Below are 7,526 nucleotides of genomic sequence, written 5' to 3' on the forward strand. Positions count from 1 at the left end.
AACCAAAGCCGGTGATGACAGTGACTGGTTTCTGGTCGGTTTCAGAGCCCCGGCCTCAGAATTGCACATGCAACCGTAACATGACAAAAGGGCTAGTAAGCAAAAGATTGACCCGTCAATATCTTGGTATAAACATAAAACAGAACTCTATTCCATATTATATTATAAGATTATAAGATGTTCGGACTCAAATCTAGATTTATCTTGAATTTATTAGCACTTATATGAAATTAAAAATAACTAGAAAATCTTATAATTTGAAATGAAGGCACTCCCACTGTTTCATATTGTAAGGCTTTTTAGTCTTATATAGATTCATTTACTAATCCATGTATATGATTAGTATATACATTTAGATGAATTAGATCCATATGAATATAGACAAGACCAAAAAATGTTACATAATAAAACGGAACGGAGAGATTTATATTCATGATGAACCCAAGGAAAAGAAAATGGCTCCTTAAGGGCCTCTTTGTTTCACAGGAATTTTACAGGAATTTCAGAGGAAGCAGTTTAATTCCTCTAGTTTTCCTGTAAAAATCCTTTGAAACGAAGAGACCCTAAAAGAACCAGGGCACTTGTGCTGAATATTTTAATCCATAGTTGTAGATCATGTCCAACAGTTTTGCTCTGTAGATATATAGCTATCTATTCAATTGAACGGGTTTAAAGAATCATAAGACAAGTCTATATGCAACAACCATGCTGTACATGACTAGTTTTCTTGAACAAGCAACGATCAGAGTAGAAAGAGTTCCGTTACTTAATGTAAACACAAATTAAAAACGATTGGCTGTTAAACGGGTGTACTGAACATGATGGAGGGCACATTGCCCTATTCGTTGTCCTTTAGTCCTTGTTATTGCCAGGCTTCTTGTAAGACTCTTCAACTTCCTTTGCTTTCCCCATCAAATTCCTCATAAGTGTCTTCATGTTTGGGACGTCATAGTTCTGTGCAATGTAGATACCACACCCGGTACCAATCAACAATGAGAAAGTGTTCTGTAGGAAACCCATCGGAGTTAAATCTGCAGGGAGAAAAAAAAAGAGAACGTTGTGAACATATGCTCAGAAACTATGAACCAGCTAGGTGGGTCTATCCAACCTGTAGCTGCACTTGAAGCAAAGTACTGTAGTAGCACATGCCATTGGTGAACCGATAAATAAAAAATATTGCACATGCAGGTATGTTTTTTTGGGGGAATCACATGGGAAGAACAGAATTATAGTAGTCCTGGAACAAATTAGCATGTCAAGTGTAAACAACCAGCACTTTCTTATTTCGCTTGTAATTGATGATTTGCAACAACTAGCAGTTTAATAGTTCAACAGCAGCAAGGATCTCACAATTACACATGAAAGCCCGAAAAAGCACATAACCACATACTAACAACAACACAGTTGAAGCAATGACAAGGCTAGAAGTTTGCTTTCTCTGATTTTATCAAGTTCCAAGGTCAATAACAAGTTCTCGAACATAATCATACATAAGAAACAGAAGATATAAACATAATAACTTAGCAATTATAATTACTGGTTTACTGCCACGCCAGCATGAGAAACCAGACAGACAATTAAAATAAGGATAAAAGTCACCTTATCCCAATCATATATCCTTTTTTGTTGGGAAAGGCTAGGTTGCAACTGACTAAACTCGAGATCTAAGAAAGAAGCAAGGATGAAGAGTAAGGAGTCTGCAGCACCAAAGCAAGCGTAAAACACAAAGAAGCTTCCTCTTTGAAGAAAAAACTAGCGAGAAGCTTCACTGAATTACACATGCATATCATCTGTCACACAGAGATGCTTAAATGCTGATATGTTTCATACTCTAATTTACCATGTACAGTTCACAAGTACAACAACATAAACAGAGAAGTAGCGAGCATACCCCTCACTTCCACATATAAGGAACCACAGCTAGTAATCCCCATTTCCTCTGAATTCTGTACAGTTTTGACTTTTACATGTTCCCAATCAAATTGACTTAATTATAATTGCAGATAGCTTGACCAAATACTATTGCTTACACGCCAAAATTCCAACGCTAGTTAATATGCACAATTTCCTAATAGTTGATTCGAACACGCTCTTGTGCGACTGAAGACTCTTCCATACTAATGGATGAACTGAATTAACAGAAACACTCAAGCCATCCATTAACTTAAAGCTACTACGTATATATGTACGAATGTAGGTAGAGTGAAGCATGCCAGGTTACAATTGGCTCCAAATTGTCTTCAAGCATTAATTCACCAATCATAAATAATTGAACTCCAAAGTTATCAATTTTGATGATCAAAACAACTCGGTACTATCCCCGCGAAAATAAAACTCAGTAACATCAAAGTAGTGTTAGAATAAGTGTGCACAGCTGCTGATGTCTTTCATGCCACACAAATTCACACCGTGCATACCACATTAGCAGTAACCATGCCTAGATCAGCTTAATTGCTGACAAACTGGGACAAATTCGGAAGAACTAGCAGCTCACCACACGAACCAAGTCCCCCCAATCCATTCCGACACAAGCATCCCATGCACACAAAACGGGCACAGCTCGATTCCGATCGCGAGGAAGGCGCAGAACAGCACAGATCACGAGAGCAAAGAGAGGGGAAGGCTATGCGGGGGGGGCCTCACCTAGCGGGAGAGAACCCGCCCGCGAGATCCGGCGGCGGCGGCGAGCGGCGGAAGAAGCAGCGAGGCGAGGCGAAGGGGATTCGCGGATTTTTTTTTTTTTTTTTACCCCCGCTTGGTTTGGTTGGGTTTTGTTCCGGTGGGATGGGGGAGAGTGGTTGGGCTGGGCCAAGGATAAGTGGGCCGTACTATTGGGCTTCACGAACAGTTTCTGGGCCCATGTGGGCCAGGCTCACGGCCTCGCAAGCACGTCTGCGTACATGCATTATTATTAATTAATTAGCTGTGTTCTTGTCCAAATTCGTAATGAGTGCAATATAAGTATCACTTAGTGTACTATACAACCAAGCTACGCTGCAAAGTAAATACTGTGGTACGTAGCAGAGGCCACTAGCTAGCGATAAATAGTCGTCCGTCCAATCGATCTGGCCGGACAGCAAAATGACAAATTTATTATCGAGCTAGAGACGAGAGAGATATACCACTTCGATTCATGGATAAGACTTCGTTGCATTTTCTAATTTTATATGAAGCTTAATGAATCTAGGCACATGTATAAATAATGGGTCCGGATTGTCTACGATCATTGTTCATGTGAGGAGCACAGTAAAAAATGCCATAAACAGTATTAAAATATTTTAGCCACAGTAATTTCAGGTACTATATCAAATACTGTAGATTAATGTTCCGTTTGATCTATATCATCCGTTTTAATCCAATGGCAAAAGAATGCTCCAAATTCCGGTTGCTGTAGCCCTCTGCAGAGGATCCAGATCGATAAATAATATACATTAATTAATGGATAAATTTAAGATGAATTTAAATAATATATAGTACAATGACATTCGATGATTAAGGCGAATTAGTTTCATTCTCTACACAATCTCATCAACCTATAACTTAATTAGACCACTTTGTTTATTTTATAATATATTATCTAGCTACAAACAAAAAGTTTTAATCATAAAATACTTAAAATACATACAAATATGATGATATACATCCATAACATTTAAATATATATACATCTATTCTAAAATATAATCATTTCTAGTTTGTTTGCATAGATTATGAAGATGTTAAAATATGTTTTTTAGTCACTGGTTATTTTTTTGAATTTTGATGGATTAGATTCTCTTTCTAACCATTTGATTGGCCCTGAAATCAATAAAATAATTAAAATCATAGGAATAAGTGAAAAATATTTATATTGTGGTACAAAATTTGAATCCTATAAATGATGTTTATATTTTGGGATGAAGGGAGTATATTACTCTCTCGATATAAGAGCAAGTTTAATGGCAAAACCAACAGCAAGTACAATAAATGATATAAGTAGGCTGTAAAAATTGTCATGTCATACTTATACTTACGTGGAGAAGAGAGAAGAAAAGAGGGCTACATATTTACAGCTAGCTGTAAGCATGGGCTCAAAGACCATGTATGTGTATGAGAGACAATCATACATTAATGATGTAGTATATGTTTATGTGCAACTATTATATATAAGTTGGCTCTATGTTAACTCTCAGTGACATGAAAAGATTTTAGAGCCAACACATATAATAGATGGGTTATAAGGTTGACTATATTTTTTATCGTATATATTTTTTTCTCGCCTATGCATTTAATGCATTGTTCGGGATACACGTATACATGAGAGTCAACCTCACTATTTTTTTAATTATTTTTCTTCTTCACGTTAGCTTATAGCCAATTATAAGGGCAAGTGCAATGATAAGCTATTTGCCAATACATGTCACTTTAATCTGACGTGGATGAGATAAATTAGATGTGAGAGAAGGAAATTGGCGCTTCTACAGTCGCCTGCTCGGCATAAGTGTCTAGGTACACTACCAGCCCGGGCCCATGCACGAGAATGGAGAAATAGTGCACATCGGACCTATAAACAAAAATAAAATGTTTTTTTTATTAATACTAGAGTATGTATTTAGAGCCATTACTGTATAAACCGGTTGTAACATCAATTTTATATAAGTTGGATTATATTTAGAGCCGATAGTGGGCTTTTCTATTGTCCTTGGACTAAGAAGACTTTATCTTTAAACACATCTCACACATATACCAATATAAAGCTAAGAAGTTAAGTGACCTATCACCTTTTACTTTGTTTACCAACTCCAATACATCTGACTTAGTATTTTTTTTTTCAAACTCTGATACATTTGTCTCCCGGTCCTACTTTAACAGGCCCTTATCCATTTTTTTTCTATATTACCAACTCTGATACATTAATTATGTTAAAAGAAAAAGGTTTTGCGGGACAAATTAAATGAATAAAGAAAACGAAGTTTTAGTGGGAGAAAGGGCGTAGTAGTAGTTTACTTAGCAGTCAAAATTTATGAGAATTGAGTTTTCTTAAAATAAAACGCCGCATATATATGGAGGAAGTACATCTTACATAATCGAGAACTCATACTTGTGTTAATTGTTGGATTTGGTTCCTCTAAATTTAAACTAAACTAGTAAGGCATCCATGCGATCCTCTACATGATCGCAGATCGAGATGTACTAATTTTACACTGTAACAAATAATTACTGCATGCAGCCAGCGTAGTATTTATTCGAGTGTTGGCGAAATGCATTAAAATTATACTGCAGATGATCCAAAATGCAGGCCATATTATATTATGTACCCGCAGAATAATTAATCTTTGTATCAGCTGGTACGTGGAAAAAATGCATGATTATTTGCCTGAACTCATGTGTCATGCGTATGTATGTACGTAGCTGACAGAGCCTCTCAGATCGTACGTACGTACTCTACAGTTACTGAGATACACCGATGTTAATTTACTGGCATTAATTGCACATATATATATTGCATTATATGCCTATATATACACTGCTTTTGTAGTACTGCCTAGCTCCTCTCCTCCGGTGGTTCTATAGTTCTTCTTGTCGTCTCAGATAAGAGTGATTAAATTTGAATACTTTAACAATTAATAATTTTATAATGTTTATACTTTTAGAAATACTATATCAACAACAAATGCAGATAAGTCATAAAAATATTTAATTTTGTTAGCGTTTTAATAGAAAATCATAATTAAATATTGAAAGGTCGATCCTGCTGCTATCCAAAACTGTAAGAATAATCAAACTGGATGGGGGAGTAGTACTAGTACGTGCAATTAAGTTATCCCAGTTGATTATTAATTAATCAACTATATATACTAGTGTACATTCTGCAGAGAGGTTATGCATGATATGGTCATTATCACATGCATCAAAAGAAAAATAATTTATAAATAAAAAATTTATATATGTTCTCAGTGATATAAAATAAGCTAGAAAATAAACTTTATTAGAGAAAAAACAAAATCAACTCCAAATTTAAAGTATTTAAGGTTGAAATTTTAAATTTTAGCCTATACATAAGCAGAAGAAAAAATAAGAGAGCTTAGCTTATTAATTAGCTTATAACTGATGGTAGTACAACGTTAGTAGCATGCTGGGTGTACCTTCTGCTGTTCATTTATAACATTTGTTTTGTGGCTGCCAACTTGTAGTGCTTCAATTCATTGCTAATGTGTACACTGATTAGCAGTTACTGATGAGCAGTAGTATTAGCTACTACTATTTTAGCTAGACATGTATAGCTGGCGAGGTCAACTACCCCAAAGTCTCCAGCTTGATTAATTTACTGCTTGCAACCCCTCTCTTCTGATTTCAAATACAAGTACTAGTCGTTTAGCCTTCTTTAATTCACTGTTTCTTGTACTAAATGTAAATTGTTCTGAAGTTAATTTCTAGACAATTTTTTATCTTTCACTATTAAAAAGGAAGAAACCATTGATATGGGGTGGATAGAATCATAAGTGCATGACTCTACCGGTTTAAATCCTTGTGTCCGTAAATACGGTTGTGTGATTTTTAGTTGGTGTAATAGACCGGAAGTTATACATACGTTTCCCCCATATTAAATATTAATGAAGAGATATATATCCCTCTTATAAATACATGACATATGATTCCCACTGCAACATGAATATATATATTATAAATATTTTCGATATGTGTATGTATAAATTTATGTATAGATACATAGTTGGAAGTATTTATATTTTGAGAAAGAGATAGTATTTTATTACATTCTATGTTACTGTTTTTCCACATCAGTAATAACTCATATAGTGTATGTAGTGTAGTAGTCCCTCTATTTTATATTGTAAGATATTTTGCCTATGTTTAGATTTATCTATTGATTAATGTTTATTGTTTATATACATGTCTACCATGATCTACATTAATACTAGAAAAAAATAAATATGTTTGGATCTTTATGGCCATTCATATTCTTAGCTGTACTAGCCCCTCTATCACAAAAGAAAATAAATATTTCTAGGATTTAAATCTTATCCCATAATATAATCATTTCTAGTACTATTTATAGTATTAATTACTTGTTTCATCAATTACTTCTCATTCAAATTGTTCCCATTTTATCATTACATATTCTTCTACCCCACACATTCCTCGTTTATCAAGGAGCAACATAGTATTTTCTTTCCAACTTTACTCTCTGATCAATCTAGAAAAGCTTGTATTTTAGAACGAAGGAAATATATACCGAGCTAGTCAATCTTTTAAATCTTTTTTGCAAGGGAAAAATAAATATTTTAACTATAAAGATTGGTCTTAGTTTTTTTAATGAGCATATATAAACAATGTATAGTGTTTAAAAAATTCTAAAATTTCATATACGAATATATATCCTGCGAAAAAAATTAGCAAAGTTGTATTTTGAATATCATGCCAATTAATACAAAAGAACCAAAGGGCAAGAACCGCTGGCTAAGAGCTCTATCGGCTAGTGTTGCCATAGATAATTCTCAGCCAGCAGTTTTAGACAGCCTAGTGTA

The sequence above is a fragment of the Oryza brachyantha genome, chromosome 5 (assembly GCF_000231095.2).
Source record: "Oryza brachyantha chromosome 5, ObraRS2, whole genome shotgun sequence".
Classification (NCBI taxonomy): Eukaryota; Viridiplantae; Streptophyta; class Magnoliopsida; order Poales; family Poaceae; genus Oryza; species Oryza brachyantha.